General features: G+C 37.6%; 38 non-coding genes across 38 annotated transcripts; all 38 read right to left on the reverse strand.

The window, feature by feature from the left end:
• Positions 1-38: 38 nt before the first annotated feature.
• On the reverse strand, positions 39-174 carry LOC146142182 (U4 spliceosomal RNA). Its single transcript, XR_014500017.1, has one exon. It is a non-coding gene; the product is annotated as a U4 spliceosomal RNA (small nuclear RNA).
• Positions 175-343: 169 nt separating this feature from the next.
• LOC146142183 (U5 spliceosomal RNA) lies at positions 344-462 on the reverse strand. The gene has a single exon (XR_014499274.1). It is a non-coding gene; the product is annotated as a U5 spliceosomal RNA (small nuclear RNA).
• Positions 463-671: 209 nt separating this feature from the next.
• On the reverse strand, positions 672-807 carry LOC146142184 (U4 spliceosomal RNA). Its single transcript, XR_014500051.1, has one exon. It is a non-coding gene; the product is annotated as a U4 spliceosomal RNA (small nuclear RNA).
• A 167-nt stretch (positions 808-974) lies between these two features.
• LOC146142185 (U5 spliceosomal RNA) lies at positions 975-1095 on the reverse strand. The gene has a single exon (XR_014499526.1). It is a non-coding gene; the product is annotated as a U5 spliceosomal RNA (small nuclear RNA).
• A 209-nt stretch (positions 1096-1304) lies between these two features.
• LOC146142186 (U4 spliceosomal RNA) lies at positions 1305-1440 on the reverse strand. Its single transcript, XR_014499931.1, has one exon. It is a non-coding gene; the product is annotated as a U4 spliceosomal RNA (small nuclear RNA).
• Positions 1441-1607: 167 nt separating this feature from the next.
• On the reverse strand, positions 1608-1726 carry LOC146142187 (U5 spliceosomal RNA). Its single transcript, XR_014499340.1, has one exon. It is a non-coding gene; the product is annotated as a U5 spliceosomal RNA (small nuclear RNA).
• Positions 1727-1935: 209 nt separating this feature from the next.
• On the reverse strand, positions 1936-2071 carry LOC146142188 (U4 spliceosomal RNA). Its single transcript, XR_014499816.1, has one exon. It is a non-coding gene; the product is annotated as a U4 spliceosomal RNA (small nuclear RNA).
• A 169-nt stretch (positions 2072-2240) lies between these two features.
• On the reverse strand, positions 2241-2359 carry LOC146142189 (U5 spliceosomal RNA). The gene has a single exon (XR_014499341.1). It is a non-coding gene; the product is annotated as a U5 spliceosomal RNA (small nuclear RNA).
• Positions 2360-3315: 956 nt separating this feature from the next.
• LOC146142190 (U4 spliceosomal RNA) lies at positions 3316-3450 on the reverse strand. Its single transcript, XR_014499998.1, has one exon. It is a non-coding gene; the product is annotated as a U4 spliceosomal RNA (small nuclear RNA).
• Positions 3451-3619: 169 nt separating this feature from the next.
• LOC146142191 (U5 spliceosomal RNA) lies at positions 3620-3738 on the reverse strand. The gene has a single exon (XR_014499540.1). It is a non-coding gene; the product is annotated as a U5 spliceosomal RNA (small nuclear RNA).
• A 208-nt stretch (positions 3739-3946) lies between these two features.
• LOC146142192 (U4 spliceosomal RNA) lies at positions 3947-4082 on the reverse strand. Its single transcript, XR_014499932.1, has one exon. It is a non-coding gene; the product is annotated as a U4 spliceosomal RNA (small nuclear RNA).
• Positions 4083-4251: 169 nt separating this feature from the next.
• LOC146142193 (U5 spliceosomal RNA) lies at positions 4252-4370 on the reverse strand. Its single transcript, XR_014499550.1, has one exon. It is a non-coding gene; the product is annotated as a U5 spliceosomal RNA (small nuclear RNA).
• Positions 4371-4579: 209 nt separating this feature from the next.
• Positions 4580-4715, reverse strand: LOC146142194 (U4 spliceosomal RNA). Its single transcript, XR_014499762.1, has one exon. It is a non-coding gene; the product is annotated as a U4 spliceosomal RNA (small nuclear RNA).
• A 169-nt stretch (positions 4716-4884) lies between these two features.
• LOC146142195 (U5 spliceosomal RNA) lies at positions 4885-5003 on the reverse strand. The gene has a single exon (XR_014499342.1). It is a non-coding gene; the product is annotated as a U5 spliceosomal RNA (small nuclear RNA).
• Positions 5004-5212: 209 nt separating this feature from the next.
• Positions 5213-5348, reverse strand: LOC146142196 (U4 spliceosomal RNA). Its single transcript, XR_014499933.1, has one exon. It is a non-coding gene; the product is annotated as a U4 spliceosomal RNA (small nuclear RNA).
• Positions 5349-5514: 166 nt separating this feature from the next.
• LOC146142197 (U5 spliceosomal RNA) lies at positions 5515-5633 on the reverse strand. Its single transcript, XR_014499343.1, has one exon. It is a non-coding gene; the product is annotated as a U5 spliceosomal RNA (small nuclear RNA).
• A 209-nt stretch (positions 5634-5842) lies between these two features.
• On the reverse strand, positions 5843-5978 carry LOC146142198 (U4 spliceosomal RNA). Its single transcript, XR_014500028.1, has one exon. It is a non-coding gene; the product is annotated as a U4 spliceosomal RNA (small nuclear RNA).
• A 167-nt stretch (positions 5979-6145) lies between these two features.
• LOC146142199 (U5 spliceosomal RNA) lies at positions 6146-6264 on the reverse strand. The gene has a single exon (XR_014499344.1). It is a non-coding gene; the product is annotated as a U5 spliceosomal RNA (small nuclear RNA).
• Positions 6265-6473: 209 nt separating this feature from the next.
• On the reverse strand, positions 6474-6609 carry LOC146142200 (U4 spliceosomal RNA). Its single transcript, XR_014499817.1, has one exon. It is a non-coding gene; the product is annotated as a U4 spliceosomal RNA (small nuclear RNA).
• Positions 6610-6778: 169 nt separating this feature from the next.
• Positions 6779-6897, reverse strand: LOC146142201 (U5 spliceosomal RNA). The gene has a single exon (XR_014499270.1). It is a non-coding gene; the product is annotated as a U5 spliceosomal RNA (small nuclear RNA).
• A 208-nt stretch (positions 6898-7105) lies between these two features.
• Positions 7106-7241, reverse strand: LOC146142202 (U4 spliceosomal RNA). Its single transcript, XR_014499828.1, has one exon. It is a non-coding gene; the product is annotated as a U4 spliceosomal RNA (small nuclear RNA).
• A 169-nt stretch (positions 7242-7410) lies between these two features.
• Positions 7411-7529, reverse strand: LOC146142203 (U5 spliceosomal RNA). The gene has a single exon (XR_014499346.1). It is a non-coding gene; the product is annotated as a U5 spliceosomal RNA (small nuclear RNA).
• A 956-nt stretch (positions 7530-8485) lies between these two features.
• Positions 8486-8621, reverse strand: LOC146142204 (U4 spliceosomal RNA). Its single transcript, XR_014499890.1, has one exon. It is a non-coding gene; the product is annotated as a U4 spliceosomal RNA (small nuclear RNA).
• A 169-nt stretch (positions 8622-8790) lies between these two features.
• On the reverse strand, positions 8791-8909 carry LOC146142205 (U5 spliceosomal RNA). The gene has a single exon (XR_014499541.1). It is a non-coding gene; the product is annotated as a U5 spliceosomal RNA (small nuclear RNA).
• A 208-nt stretch (positions 8910-9117) lies between these two features.
• On the reverse strand, positions 9118-9253 carry LOC146142206 (U4 spliceosomal RNA). Its single transcript, XR_014499935.1, has one exon. It is a non-coding gene; the product is annotated as a U4 spliceosomal RNA (small nuclear RNA).
• A 169-nt stretch (positions 9254-9422) lies between these two features.
• Positions 9423-9541, reverse strand: LOC146142207 (U5 spliceosomal RNA). Its single transcript, XR_014499551.1, has one exon. It is a non-coding gene; the product is annotated as a U5 spliceosomal RNA (small nuclear RNA).
• A 209-nt stretch (positions 9542-9750) lies between these two features.
• Positions 9751-9886, reverse strand: LOC146142208 (U4 spliceosomal RNA). The gene has a single exon (XR_014499936.1). It is a non-coding gene; the product is annotated as a U4 spliceosomal RNA (small nuclear RNA).
• Positions 9887-10052: 166 nt separating this feature from the next.
• On the reverse strand, positions 10053-10171 carry LOC146142209 (U5 spliceosomal RNA). The gene has a single exon (XR_014499347.1). It is a non-coding gene; the product is annotated as a U5 spliceosomal RNA (small nuclear RNA).
• Positions 10172-10380: 209 nt separating this feature from the next.
• Positions 10381-10516, reverse strand: LOC146142210 (U4 spliceosomal RNA). Its single transcript, XR_014500029.1, has one exon. It is a non-coding gene; the product is annotated as a U4 spliceosomal RNA (small nuclear RNA).
• Positions 10517-10683: 167 nt separating this feature from the next.
• Positions 10684-10802, reverse strand: LOC146142211 (U5 spliceosomal RNA). The gene has a single exon (XR_014499348.1). It is a non-coding gene; the product is annotated as a U5 spliceosomal RNA (small nuclear RNA).
• Positions 10803-11011: 209 nt separating this feature from the next.
• On the reverse strand, positions 11012-11147 carry LOC146142212 (U4 spliceosomal RNA). The gene has a single exon (XR_014499958.1). It is a non-coding gene; the product is annotated as a U4 spliceosomal RNA (small nuclear RNA).
• Positions 11148-11316: 169 nt separating this feature from the next.
• Positions 11317-11435, reverse strand: LOC146142213 (U5 spliceosomal RNA). The gene has a single exon (XR_014499271.1). It is a non-coding gene; the product is annotated as a U5 spliceosomal RNA (small nuclear RNA).
• A 208-nt stretch (positions 11436-11643) lies between these two features.
• Positions 11644-11779, reverse strand: LOC146142214 (U4 spliceosomal RNA). The gene has a single exon (XR_014499829.1). It is a non-coding gene; the product is annotated as a U4 spliceosomal RNA (small nuclear RNA).
• Positions 11780-11948: 169 nt separating this feature from the next.
• LOC146142215 (U5 spliceosomal RNA) lies at positions 11949-12067 on the reverse strand. Its single transcript, XR_014499349.1, has one exon. It is a non-coding gene; the product is annotated as a U5 spliceosomal RNA (small nuclear RNA).
• A 941-nt stretch (positions 12068-13008) lies between these two features.
• LOC146142216 (U4 spliceosomal RNA) lies at positions 13009-13144 on the reverse strand. Its single transcript, XR_014499891.1, has one exon. It is a non-coding gene; the product is annotated as a U4 spliceosomal RNA (small nuclear RNA).
• Positions 13145-13313: 169 nt separating this feature from the next.
• On the reverse strand, positions 13314-13432 carry LOC146142217 (U5 spliceosomal RNA). Its single transcript, XR_014499542.1, has one exon. It is a non-coding gene; the product is annotated as a U5 spliceosomal RNA (small nuclear RNA).
• Positions 13433-13643: 211 nt separating this feature from the next.
• LOC146142218 (U4 spliceosomal RNA) lies at positions 13644-13779 on the reverse strand. Its single transcript, XR_014500009.1, has one exon. It is a non-coding gene; the product is annotated as a U4 spliceosomal RNA (small nuclear RNA).
• Positions 13780-13948: 169 nt separating this feature from the next.
• Positions 13949-14067, reverse strand: LOC146142219 (U5 spliceosomal RNA). Its single transcript, XR_014499350.1, has one exon. It is a non-coding gene; the product is annotated as a U5 spliceosomal RNA (small nuclear RNA).
• Positions 14068-14187: the final 120 nt, after the last annotated feature.

The following is a 14187-nucleotide window of genomic DNA, read 5'->3' on the forward strand; positions in this document are numbered from 1 at the left end:
CGACATAGTTTTAAAAGAGATGTGTTGTCTGGATAACGATTTCTTAAAACCGGTCAAATATTGCCGCGAAAGCTTTTTAAGCCATCGGGCGGGGTATTGGGTATAGTTTTTAACTATCAATAATCGCGCCTCGGATAAACCTCATCAGCTACGATATCGCCACTGCGCAAAGACAACCACACGCAGTTTGAGATAGCAATAAACGACTAATTTATGTTTTTTAGTTTGTTGCAACCTTCACCCCGATGCAGAGATACGTTAAACTTGTAGACTACACTAAATCAGGTCTTCTTTTATTTTGAACTGCTTAGATTAAGTCAAGTTTAACTCATATATCGGTAAAACTGCAGAACATGTCTGCAGATGCAAGAAATAACTAAAGACTCATTGAAATGTCCCACTTCACGGAAATCTTTAGTAAAAGGCGAAAGATTTACACGTTGTGAAGTGAGACCAGAGTAACGAGGTTTTGGCATTTTATGTTTATAACGGAAGTTACTGCGACTAAGAATTGCTGTGCCAGGCAACTCTTGGGATGCCATAAAAGACAATTTTGCTACTGAATCTATATTTAGTGTGACAAACTTTACCAAAAGAAACGTAAAACAACTAATCTATAGAAGAAAGTAGATTTTCGACATAGTTGTGAAAGAGATGTTGTCTGGATAACGATTTCTTAAAACCGGTCAAATATTGCCGCGAAAGCTTTTTAAGCCATCGGGCGGGGTATTGGGTATAGTTTTCAACTAGCAATAATCGCGCCTCGGATAAACCTCATCAGCTAGGATATCGTCACTGCGCAAAGTCAAACACACGCAGTTCGAGATAGCAATAAACGACTAATTTTTTTTTTAGTTTGTTGCAACCTTCACCCCGATGCAGAGATACGTTAAACTTGTAGACTAAACTAAATTAGATCTTCTTTTATTTTGAACTGCTTAGATTAAGTCAAGTTTAACTATTTTTTCGGTAAAACTGCAGAACATGTCTGCAGATGCAAGAAATAACTATAAAGACTCATTGCAATGTCCCACTTCACGGAAATCTTTAGTAAAAGGCGAAAGATTTACACGTTGTGAAGTGAGACCAGAGTAACGAGGTTTTGGCATTTTATGTTTATAACGGAAGTTACTGCGACTAAGAATTGCTGTGCCAGGCAACTCTTGGGATGCCATAAAAGACAATTTTGCTACTGAATCTATATTTAGTGTGACAAACTTTACCAAAAGAAACGTAAAACAACTAATCTATAGAAGAAAGTAGATTTTCGACATAGTTGTGAAACAGATGTTGTCTGGATAACGATTTCTTAAAACCGGTCAAATATTGCCGCGAAAGCTTTTTAAGCCATCGGGCGGGGTATTGGGTATAGTTTTCAACTAGCAATAATCGCGCCTCGGATAAACCTCATCAGCTACGATATCGTCACTGCGCAAAGTCAACCACACGCAGTTCGAGATAGCAATAAACGACTAATTTTTTTTTTAGTTTGTTGCAACCTTCACCCCGATGCAGAGATAAGTTAAACTTGTAGACTAAACTAAATTAGATCTTCTTTTATTTTGAACTGCTTAGATTAAGTCAAGTTTAACTATTTTTTCGGTAAAACTGCAGAACATGTCTGCAGATGCAAGAAATAACTAAAGACTCATTGCAATGTCCCACTTCACGGAAATCTTTAGTAAAAGGCGAAAGATTTACACGTTGTGAAGTGAGACCAGAGTAACGAGGTTTTGGCATTTTGGGTTTATAACGGAAGTTACTGTGACTAAGAATTGCTGTGCCAGGCAACCCTTGGGATGCCATAAAAGACAATTTTGCTACTGAATCTATATTTAGTGTGACAAACTTTACCAAAAGAAACATAAAACAACTAATCTATAGAAGAAAGTAGATTTTCGACATAGTTGTGAAAGAGATGTTGTCTGGATAACGATTTCTTAAAACCGGTCAAATATTGCCGCGAAAGCTTTTTAAGCCATCGGGCGGGGTATTGGGTATAGTTTTCAACTAGCAATAATCGCGCCTCGGATAAACCTCATCAGCTGCGATATCGCCACTGCGCAAAAACAACCACACGCAGTTCGAGATAGCAATAAACGACTAATTTTTTTTTTTTAGTTTGTTGCAACCTTCACCCCGATGCAGAGATACGTTAAACTTGTAGACTACACTAAATCAGGTCTTCTTTTATTTTGAACTGCTTAGATTAAGTCAAGTTTAACTCATTTTTCGGTAAAACTGCAGAACATGTCTGCAGATGCAAGAAATAACTAAAGACTCATTGCAATGTCCCACTTCACGGAAATCTTTAGTAAAAGGCGAAAGATTTACACGTTGTGAAGTGAGACCAGAGTAACGAGGTTTTGGCATTTTATGTTTATAACGGAAGTTACTGCGACTAGGGATGTTCAAAGTAGGATCCCAAGGTATTCTAGAATAATAGGTTTCGAATCTAGAATAACGAATCCAGAATAGCTAATCCTAGTACATTTTTATTAAGTTATTTAACCTCGATTTTGTTTGGGGAAGGGATTAATCTTAATATACCCTACAGGGTCCACAATCACAGCAAGAAATCGCCCAAACAATTTGCTAACATGTGTACATTATAATAAAAAAAATCTCAAAGTTACTATTGACATAACAATACTTGACAATTACATTGTGCATAACTGCTTAACCTTGCTGAATATTGGCCTAAAGTTGACCTTAAGTAGCCCTATAGCGCACTTTGTGGACGGCCAGCAAGTTTTACAATGTAATGTTACTTTTGCAACTTACACATTTAGGGAAATTGCTCCGCACCTGGCATTTACACGCACTCCGCACCTGGCATTACATGTTAGTCGCTCGCCCAATAAGGCTTGATTGACACTTAATTATAGACGAACGTTATCGCGAGACGCGAAGTAATTGGTCGCCCGAAAAAACGCTGACACTGCACTACCAGGTTACATTTAAAGCAAGCACTATAAATTGGTCGCCGCAGCGACAGGCAAACTTACCACACGCGTTTGTACAATTAGGCGCAACAATCGGCGGCAAATCATTAAATTATATCGGTTCCAATTACCCGAAATAAACGGCAAAATTGGATTCGAATCCCAAGGATTCGATATTCTACTTTGAACATCCCTAACTGCGACTAAGAATTGCTGTGCCAGGGAACTCTTGGGATGCCATAGAAGACCATTTTGCTACTGAATCTATATTTAGTGTAACAAACTTCATCAAAAGAAACATAAAACAACTAATATATAGAAGAAAGCAGATTTTTTACATAGTTGTGAAAGAGATGTTGTCTGGATAACGATTTCTTAAAACCGTTTAAATATTGCCGCGAAAGATTTTAAGCCATCGGGCGGGGTATTGCGTATAGTTTTCAACTAGCAAAAATCGCGCCTCGGATAAACCTCATTAGCTACGATATCGCCACTGCGCAAAGTCAACGACATGCAGTTCGAGATAGTAGTAAACGACTAATCTATTTTTTTTAATTTGTTTCAACCTTCACGCCGATGCAAAGATACGTTAAACTTGTAGACTAAACTAAATTAGATCTTCTTTTATTTTGAACTGCTTAGATTAAGTCAAGTTTAACTCATTTTTCGGTAAAACTGCAGAACATGTCTGCAGATGCAAGAAATAACTAAAGACTCATTGCAATGTCCCACTTCACCGAAATCTTTAGTAAAAGGCGAAAGATTTACACGTTGTGAAGTGAGACCAGAGTAACGAGGTTTAGGCATTTTATGTTTATAACGGAAGTTACTTCGACTAAGAATTGCTGTGCCAGGCAAATCTTGGGATGCCATAGAAGACAATTTTGCTACTGAATCTAAATTTAGTGAGACAAACTTTACCAAAAAAACATAAAACGACTGATATATAGCAGAAAGCAGATTTTCTACATAGTTGTGAAAGAGATGTTGTCTCGATAACGATTTCTTAAAACCGGTCAAATATTGCCGCGAAAGCTTTTTAAGCCATCGGGCGGGGTATTGGGTATAGTTTTCAACTAGCAATAATCGCGCCTCGGATAAACCTCATCAGCTACGATATCGTCACTGCGCAAAGTCAACCACACGCAGTTCGAGATAGCAATAAACGACTAATTTATTTTTTTTAGTTTGTTGCAACCTTCACCCCGATGCAGAGATACGTTAAACTTGTAGACTACACTAAATCAGGTCTTCTTTTATTTTGAACTGCTTAGATTAAGTCAAGTTTAACTCATTTTTCGGTAAAACTGCAGAACATGTCTGCAGATGCAAGAAATAACTAAAGACTCATTGCAATGTCCAACTTCACGGAAATCTTTAGTAAAAGGCGAAAGATTTACACGTTGTGAAGTGAGACCAGAGTAACGAGGATTTAGCATTTTATGTTTATAACGGAAGTTACTGCGACTAAGAATTGCTGTGCCAGGGAACTCTTGGGATGCAATAAAAGACAGTTTTGCTACTGAATCTATATTTAGTTTGACAAACTTTACCAAAAGAAACATGAAACAACTAATCTATAGAAGAAAGTAGATTTTCGACATAGTTGTGAAAGAGATGTTGTCTGGATAACGATTTCTTAAAACCGGTCAAATATTGCCGCGAAAGCTTTTTAAGCCATCGGGCGGGGTATTGGGTATAGTTTTCAACTAGCAATAATCGCGCCTCGGATAAACCTCATCAGCTACGATATCGCCACTGCGCAAAGACAACCACACGCAGTTCGAGATAGCAATAAACGACTAATTTATTTTTTTTAGTTTGTTGCAACCTTCACCCCGATGCAGAGATACGTTAAACTTGTAGACTACACTAAATCAGGTCTTCTTTTATTTTGAACTGCTTAGATTAAGTCAAGTTTAACTCATTTATCGGTAAAACTGCAGAACATGTCTGCAGATGCAAGAAATAACTAAAGACTCATTGCAATGTCCCACTTCACGGAAATCTTTAGTAAAAGGCGAAAGATTTACACGTTGTGAAGTGAGACCAGAGTAACGAGGTTTTGGCATTTTATGTTTATAACGGAAGTTACTGCGACTAAGAATTGCTGTGCCAGGCAACTCTTGGGATGCCATAAAAGACAATTTTGCTACTGAATCTATATTTAGTGTGACAAACTTTACCAAAAGAAACGTAAAACAACTAATCTATAGAAGAAAGTTGATTTTCGACATAGTTGTGAAAGAGATGTTGTCTGGATAACGATTTCTTAAAACCGGTCAAATATTGCCGCGAAAGCTTTTTAAGCCATCGGGCGGGGTATTGGGTATAGTTTTCAACTAGCAATAATCGCGCCTCGGATAAACCTCATCAGCTACGATATCGTCACTGCGCAAAGTCAAACACACGCAGTTCGAGATAGCAATAAACGACTAATTTTTTTTTAGTTTGTTGCAACCTTCACCCCGATGCAGAGATACGTTAAACTTGTAGACTAAACTAAATTAGATCTTCTTTTATTTTGAACTGCTTAGATTAAGTCAAGTTTAACTATTTTTTCGGTAAAACTGCAGAACATGTCTGCAGATGCAAGAAATAACTAAAGACTCATTGCAATGTCCCACTTCACGGAAATCTTTAGTAAAAGGCGAAAGATTTACACGTTGTGAAGTGAGACCAGAGTAACGAGGTTTTGGCATTTTATGTTTATAACGGAAGTTACTGCGACTAAGAATTGCTGTGCCAGGCAACTCTTGGGGTGCCATAAAAGACAATTTTGCTACTGAATCTATATTTAGTGTGACAAACTTTACCAAAATAAACGTAAAACAACTAATCTATAGATGAAAGTAGATTTTCGACATAGTTGTGAAACAGATGTTGTCTGGATAACGATTTCTTAAAACCGGTCAAATATTGCCGCGAAAGCTTTTTAAGCCATCGGGCGGGGTATTGGGTATAGTTTTCAACTAGCAATAATCGCGCCTCGGATAAACCTCATCAGCTACGAAATCGTCACTGCGCAAAGTCAACCACACGCAGTTCGAGATAGCAATAAACGACTAATTTTTTTTTTAGTTTGTTGCAACCTTCACCCCGATGCAGAGATAAGTTAAACTTGTAGACTAAACTAAATTAGATCTTCTTTTATTTTGAACTGCTTAGATTAAGTCAAGTTTAACTATTTTTTCGGTAAAACTGCAGAACATGTCTGCAGATGCAAGAAATAACTAAAGACTCATTGCAATGTCCCACTTCACGGAAATCTTTAGTAAAAGGCGAAAGATTTACACGTTGTGAAGTGAGACCAGAGTAACGAGGTTTTGGCATTTTATGTTTATAACGGAAGTTACTGTGACTAAGAATTGCTGTGCCAGGCAACCCTTGGGATGCCATAAAAGACAATTTTGCTACTGAATCTATATTTAGTGTGACAAACTTTACCAAAAGAAACATAAAACAACTAATCTATAGAAGAAAGTAGATTTTCGACATAGTTGTGAAAGAGATGTTGTCTGGATAACGATTTCTTAAAACCGGTCAAATATTGCCGCGAAAGCTTTTTAAGCCATCGGGCGGGGTATTGGGTATAGTTTTCAACTAGCAATAATCGCGCCTCGGATAAACCTCATCAGCTGCGATATCGCCACTGCGCAAAAACAACCACACGCAGTTCGAGATAGCAATAAACGACTAATTTATTTTTTTTAGTTTGTTGCAACCTTCACCCCGATGCAGAGATACGTTAAACTTGTAGACTACACTAAATCAGGTCTTGTTTTATTTTGAACTGCTTAGATTAAGTCAAGTTTAACTCATTTTTCGGTAAAACTGCAGAACATGTCTGCAGATGCAAGAAATAACTAAAGACTCATTACAATGTCCCACTTCACGGAAATCTTTAGTAAAAGGCGAAAGATTTATACGTTGTGAAGTGAGACCAGAGTAACGAGGTTTTGGCATTTTATGTTTATAACGGAAGTTACTGCGACTAAGAATTGCTGTGCCAGGGAACTCTTGGGATGCCATAAAAGACAATTTTGCTACTGAATCTATATTTAGTTTGACAAACTTTACCAATAGAAACATAAAACAACTAATCTATAGAAGAAATAGATTTTCGACGTAGTTGTGAAAGAGATGTTGTCTGGATAACGATTTCTTAAAACCGGTCAAATATTGCCGCGAAAGCTTTTTAAGCCATCGGGCGGGGTATTGGGTATAGTTTTCAACTAGCAATAATCGCGCCTCGGATAAACCTCATCAGCTGCGATATCGTCACTGCGCAAAGACAACCACATGCAGTTCGAGATAGCAATAAACGAGTAATTTTTTTTTTTTAGTTTGTTGCAACCTTCACCCCGATGCAGAGATACGTTAAACTTGTAGACTACACTAAATCAGGTCTTCTTTTATTTTGAACTGCTTAGATTAAGTCAAGTTTAACTCATTTTTCGGTAAAACTGCAGAACATGTCTGCAGATGCAAGAAATAACTAAAGACTCATTGCAATGTCCCACTTCACGGAAATCTTTAGTAAAAGGCGAAAGATTTACACGTTGTGAAGTGAGACCAGAGTAACGAGGTTTTGGCATTTTATGTTTATAACGGAAGTTACTGCGACTAGGGATGTTCAAAGTAGGATCCCAAGGTATTCTAGAATAATATGTTTCGAATCTAGAATAACGAATCCAGAATAGCGAATCCTAGTACATTTTTATTAAGTTATTTAACCTCGATTTTGTTTGGGGAAGGGATTAATCTTAATATACCCTACAGGGTCCACAATCACAGCAAGAAATCGCCCAAACAATTTGCTAACATGTGTACATTATAATAAAAAAAATCTCAAAGTTACTATTGACATAACAAAACTTGACAATTACATTGTGCATAACTGCTTAACCTTGCTGAATATTGGCCTAAAGTTGACCTTAAGTAGCCCTATAGCGCACTTTGTGGACGGCCAGCAAGTTTTACAATGTAATGTTACTTTTGCAACTTACACATTTAGGGAAATTGCTCCGCACCTGGCATTTACACGCACTCCGCACCTGGCATTACATGTTAGTCGCTCGCCCAATAAGGCTTGATTGACACTTAATTATAGACGAACGTTATCGCGAGACGCGAAGTAATTGGTCGCCCGAAAAAACGCTGACACTGCACTACCAGGTTACATTTAAAGCAAGCACTATAAATTGGTCGCCGCAGCGACAGGCAAACTTACCACACGCGTTTGTACAATTAGGCGCAACAATCGGCGGCAAATCATTAAATTATATCGGTTCCAATTACCCGAAATAAACGGCAAAATTGGATTCGAATCCCAAGGATTCGATATTCTACTTTGAACATCCCTAACTGCGACTAAGAATTGCTGTGCCAGGGAACTCTTGGGATGCCATAGAAGACCATTTTGCTACTGAATCTATATTTAGTGTAACAAACTTCATCAAAAGAAACATAAAACAACTAATATATAGAAGAAAGCAGATTTTTTACATAGTTGTGAAAGAGATGTTGTCTGGATAACGATTTCTTAAAACCGTTTAAATATTGCCGCGAAAGCTTTTTAAGCCATCGGGCGGGGTATTGCGTATAGTTTTCAACTAGCAAAAATCGCGCCTCGGATAAACCTCATTAGCTACGATATCGCCACTGCGCAAAGTCAACGACATGCAGTTCGAGATAGTAGTAAACGACTAATCTATTTTTTTTAATTTGTTTCAACCTTCACGCCGATGCAAAGATACGTTAAACTTGTAGACTAAACTAAATTAGATCTTCTTTTATTTTGAACTGCTTAGATTAAGTCAAGTTTAACTCATTTTTCGGTAAAACTGCAGAACATGTCTGCAGATGCAAGAAATAACTAAAGACTCATTGCAATGTCCCACTTCACCGAAATCTTTAGTAAAAGGCGAAAGATTTACACGTTGTGAAGTGAGACCAGAGTAACGAGGTTTAGGCATTTTATGTTTATAACGGAAGTTACTTCGACTAAGAATTGCTGTGCCAGGCAAATCTTGGGATGCCATAGAAGACAATTTTGCTACTGAATCTAAATTTAGTGAGACAAACTTTACCAAAAAAACATAAAACGACTGATATATAGCAGAAAGCAGATTTTCTACATAGTTGTGAAAGAGATGTTGTCTCGATAACGATTTCTTAAAACCGGTCAAATATTGCCGCGAAAGCTTTTTAAGCCATCGGGCGGGGTATTGGGTATAGTTTTCAACTAGCAATAATCGCGCCTCGGATAAACCTCATCAGCTACGATATCGTCACTGCGCAAAGTCAACCACACGCAGTTCGAGATAGCAATAAACGACTAATTTATTTTTTTTAGTTTGTTGCAACCTTCACCCCGATGCAGAGATACGTTAAACTTGTAGACTACACTAAATCAGGTCTTCTTTTATTTTGAACTGCTTAGATTAAGTCAAGTTTAACTCATTTTTCGGTAAAACTGCAGAACATGTCTGCAGATGCAAGAAATAACTAAAGACTCATTGCAATGTCCAACTTCACGGAAATCTTTAGTAAAAGGCGAAAGATTTACACGTTGTGAAGTGAGACCAGAGTAACGAGGATTTAGCATTTTATGTTTATAACGGAAGTTACTGCGACTAAGAATTGCTGTGCCAGGCAACTCTTGGGATGCCATAAAAGACAATTTTGCTACTGAATCTATATTTAGTGTGACAAACTTTACCAAAAGAAACGTAAAACAACTAATCTATAGAAGAAAGTTGATTTTCGACATAGTTGTGAAAGAGATGTTGTCTGGATAACGATTTCTTAAAACCGGTCAAATATTGCCGCGAAAGCTTTTTAAGCCATCGGGCGGGGTATTGGGTATAGTTTTCAACTAGCAATAATCGCGCCTCGGATAAACCTCATCAGCTACGATATCGTCACTGCGCAAAGTCAAACACACGCAGTTCGAGATAGCAATAAACGACTAATTTTTTTTTAGTTTGTTGCAACCTTCACCCCGATGCAGAGATACGTTAAACTTGTAGACTAAACTAAATTAGATCTTCTTTTATTTTGAACTGCTTAGATTAAGTCAAGTTTAACTATTTTTTCGGTAAAACTGCAGAACATGTCTGCAGATGCAAGAAATAACTAAAGACTCATTGCAATGTCCCACTTCACGGAAATCTTTAGTAAAAGGCGAAAGATTTACACGTTGTGAAGTGAGACCAGAGTAACGAGGTTTTGGCATTTTATGTTTATAACGGAAGTTACTGCGACTAAGAATTGCTGTGCCAGGCAACTCTTGGGGTGCCATAAAAGACAATTTTGCTACTGAATCTATATTTAGTGTGACAAACTTTACCAAAATAAACGTAAAACAACTAATCTATAGATGAAAGTAGATTTTCGACATAGTTGTGAAACAGATGTTGTCTGGATAACGATTTCTTAAAACCGGTCAAATATTGCCGCGAAAGCTTTTTAAGCCATCGGGCGGGGTATTGGGTATAGTTTTCAACTAGCAATAATCGCGCCTCGGATAAACCTCATCAGCTACGAAATCGTCACTGCGCAAAGTCAACCACACGCAGTTCGAGATAGCAATAAACGACTAATTTTTTTTTTAGTTTGTTGCAACCTTCACCCCGATGCAGAGATAAGTTAAACTTGTAGACTAAACTAAATTAGATCTTCTTTTATTTTGAACTGCTTAGATTAAGTCAAGTTTAACTATTTTTTCGGTAAAACTGCAGAACATGTCTGCAGATGCAAGAAATAACTAAAGACTCATTGCAATGTCCCACTTCACGGAAATCTTTAGTAAAAGGCGAAAGATTTACACGTTGTGAAGTGAGACCAGAGTAACGAGGTTTTGGCATTTTATGTTTATAACGGAAGTTACTGTGACTAAGAATTGCTGTGCCAGGCAACCCTTGGGATGCCATAAACGACAATTTTGCTACTGAATCTATATTTAGTGTGACAAACTTTACCAAAAGAAACATAAAACAACTAATCTATAGAAGAAAGAAGATTTTCGACATAGTTGTGAAAGAGATGTTGTCTGGATAACGATTTCTTAAAACCGGTCAAATATTGCCGCGAAAGCTTTTTAAGCCATCGGGCGGGGTATTGGGTATAGTTTTCAACTAGCAATAATCGCGCCTCGAATAAACCTCATCAGCTGCGATATCGCCACTGCGCAAAAACAACCACACGCAGTTCGAGATAGCAATAAACGACTAATTTATTTTTTTTAGTTTGTTGCAACCTTCACCCCGATGCAGAGATACGTTAAACTTGTAGACTACACTAAATCAGGTCTTGTTTTATTTTGAACTGCTTAGATTAAGTCAAGTTTAACTCATTTTTCGGTAAAACTGCAGAACATGTCTGCAGATGCAAGAAATAACTAAAGACTCATTACAATGTCCCACTTCACGGAAATCTTTAGTAAAAGGCGAAAGATTTATACGTTGTGAAGTGAGACCAGAGTAACGAGGTTTTGGCATTTTATGTTTATAACGGAAGTTACTGCGACTAAGAATTGCTGTGCCAGGGAACTCTTGGGATGCCATAAAAGACAATTTTGCTACTGAATCTATATTTAGTTTGACAAACTTTACCAATAGAAACATAAAACAACTAATCTATAGAAGAAATAGATTTTCGACGTAGTTGTGAAAGAGATGTTGTCTGGATAACGATTTCTTAAAACCGGTCAAATATTGCCGCGAAAGCTTTTTAAGCCATCGGGCGGGGTATTGGGTATAGTTTTCAACTAGCAATAATCGCGCCTCGGATAAACCTCATCAGCTGCGATATCGTCACTGCGCAAAGACAACCACACGCAGTTCGAGATAGCAATAAACGACTAATTTTTTTTTTTTAGTTTGTTGCAACCTTCACCCCGATGCAGAGATACGTTAAACTTGTAGACTACACTAAATCAGGTCTTCTTTTATTTTGAACTGCTTAGATTAAGTCAAGTTTAACTCATTTTTCGGTAAAACTGCAGAACATGTCTGCAGATGCAAGAAATAACTAAAGACTCATTGCAATGTCCCACTTCACGGAAATCTTTAGTAAAAGGCGAAAGATTTACACGTTGTGAAGTGAGACCAGAGTAACGAGGTTTTGGCATTTTATGTTTATAACGGAAGTTACTGCGACTAGGGATGTTCAAAGTAGGATCCCAAGGTATTCTAGAATAATATGTTTCGAATCTAGAATAACGAATCCAGAATAGCGAATCCTAGTACATTTTTATTAAGTTATTTAACCTCGATTTTGTTTGGGGAAGGGATTAATCTTAATATACCCTACAGGGTCCACAATCACAGCAAGAAATCGCCCAAACAATTTGCTAACATGTGTACATTATAATAAAAAAAATCTCAAAGTTACTATTGACATAACAATACTTGACAATTACATTGTGCATAACTGCTTAACCTTGCTGAATATTGGCCTAAAGTTGACCTTAAGTAGCCCTATAGCGCACTTTGTGGACGGCCAGCAAGTTTTACAATGTAATGTTACTTTTGCAACTTACACATTTAGGGAAATTGCTCCGCACCTGGCATTTACACGCACTCCGCACCTGGCATTACACGTTAGTCGCTCGCCCAATAAGGCTTGATTGACACTTAATTATAGACGAACGTTATCGCGAGACGCGAAGTAATTGGTCGCCCGAAAAAACGCTGACACTGCACTACCAGGTTACATTTAAAGCAAGCACTATAAATTGGTCGCCGCAGCGACAGGCAAACTTACCACACGCGTTTGTACAATTAGGCGCAACAATCGGCGGCAAATCATTAAATTATATCGGTTCCAATTACCCGAAATAAACGGCAAAATTGGATTCGATATTCTACTTTGAACATCCCTAACTGCGACTAAGAATTGCTGTGCCAGGGAACTCTTGGGATGCCATAGAAGACCATTTTGCTACTGAATCTATATTTAGTGTAACAAACTTCATCAAAAGAAACATAAAACAACTAATATATAGAAGAAAGCAGATTTTTTACATAGTTGTGAAAGAGATGTTGTCTGGATAACGATTTCTTAAAACCGTTTAAATATTGCCGCGAAAGCTTTTTAAGCCATCGGGCGGGGTATTGCGTATAGTTTTCAACTAGCAAAAATCGCGCCTCGGATAAACCTCATTAGCTACGATATCGCCACTGCGCAAAGTCAACGACATGCAGTTCGAGATAGTAGTAAACGACTAATCTATTTTTTTTAATTTGTTTCAACCTTCACGCCGATGCAAAGATACGTTAAACTTGTAGACTAAACTAAATTAGATCTTCTTTTATTTTGAACTGCTTAGATTAAGTCAAGTTTAACTCATTTTTCGGTAAAACTGCAGAACATGTCTGCAGATGCAAGAAATAACTAAAGACTCATTGCAATGTCCCACTTCACCGAAATCTTTAGTAAAAGGCGAAAGATTTACACGTTGTGAAGTGAGACCAGAGTAACGAGGTTTTGGCATTTTATGTTTATAACGGAAGTTACTGCGACTAAGAATTGCTGTGCCGGGCAACACTTGGGATGCCATAAAAGACAATTTTGCTACTGAATCTATATTTAGTGTGACAAAATTTACCAAAAGAAACATAAAACAACTAATCTATAGAAGAAAGTAGATTTTCGACATAGTTGTGAAAGAGATGTGTTGTCTGGATAACGATTTCTTAAAACCGGTCAAATATTGCCGCGAAAGCTTTTTAAGCCATCGGGCGGGGTATTGGGTATAGTTTTCAACTAGCAATAATCGCGCCTCGGATAAACCTCATCAGCTATAATATCGCCACTGCGCAAAGACAACCACACGCAGTTCGAGATAGCAATAAACGACTAATTTATTTTTTTTAGTTTGTTGCAACCTTCACCCCGATGCAGAGATACGTTAAACTTGTAGACTACACTAAATCAGGTCTTCTTTTATTTTGAACTGCTTAGATTAAGTCAAGTTTAACTCATTTTTCGGTAAAACTGCAGAACATGTCTGCAGATGCAAGAAATAACTAAAGACTCATTGCAATGTCCCACTTCACGGAAATCTTTAGTAAAAGGCGAAAGATTTACACGTTGTGAAGTGAGACCAGAGTAACGAGGTTTTGGCATTTTATGTTTATAACGGAAGTTACTTCGACTAAGAATTGCTGTGCCAGGCAAATCTTGGGATGCCATAGAAGACAATTTTGCTACTGAATCTAAATTTAGTGAGACA

This window comes from Ascidiella aspersa, chromosome 5 (genome assembly GCF_963924565.1).
Source record: "Ascidiella aspersa chromosome 5, kaAscAspe10.2, whole genome shotgun sequence".
Classification (NCBI taxonomy): Eukaryota; Metazoa; Chordata; class Ascidiacea; order Phlebobranchia; family Ascidiidae; genus Ascidiella; species Ascidiella aspersa.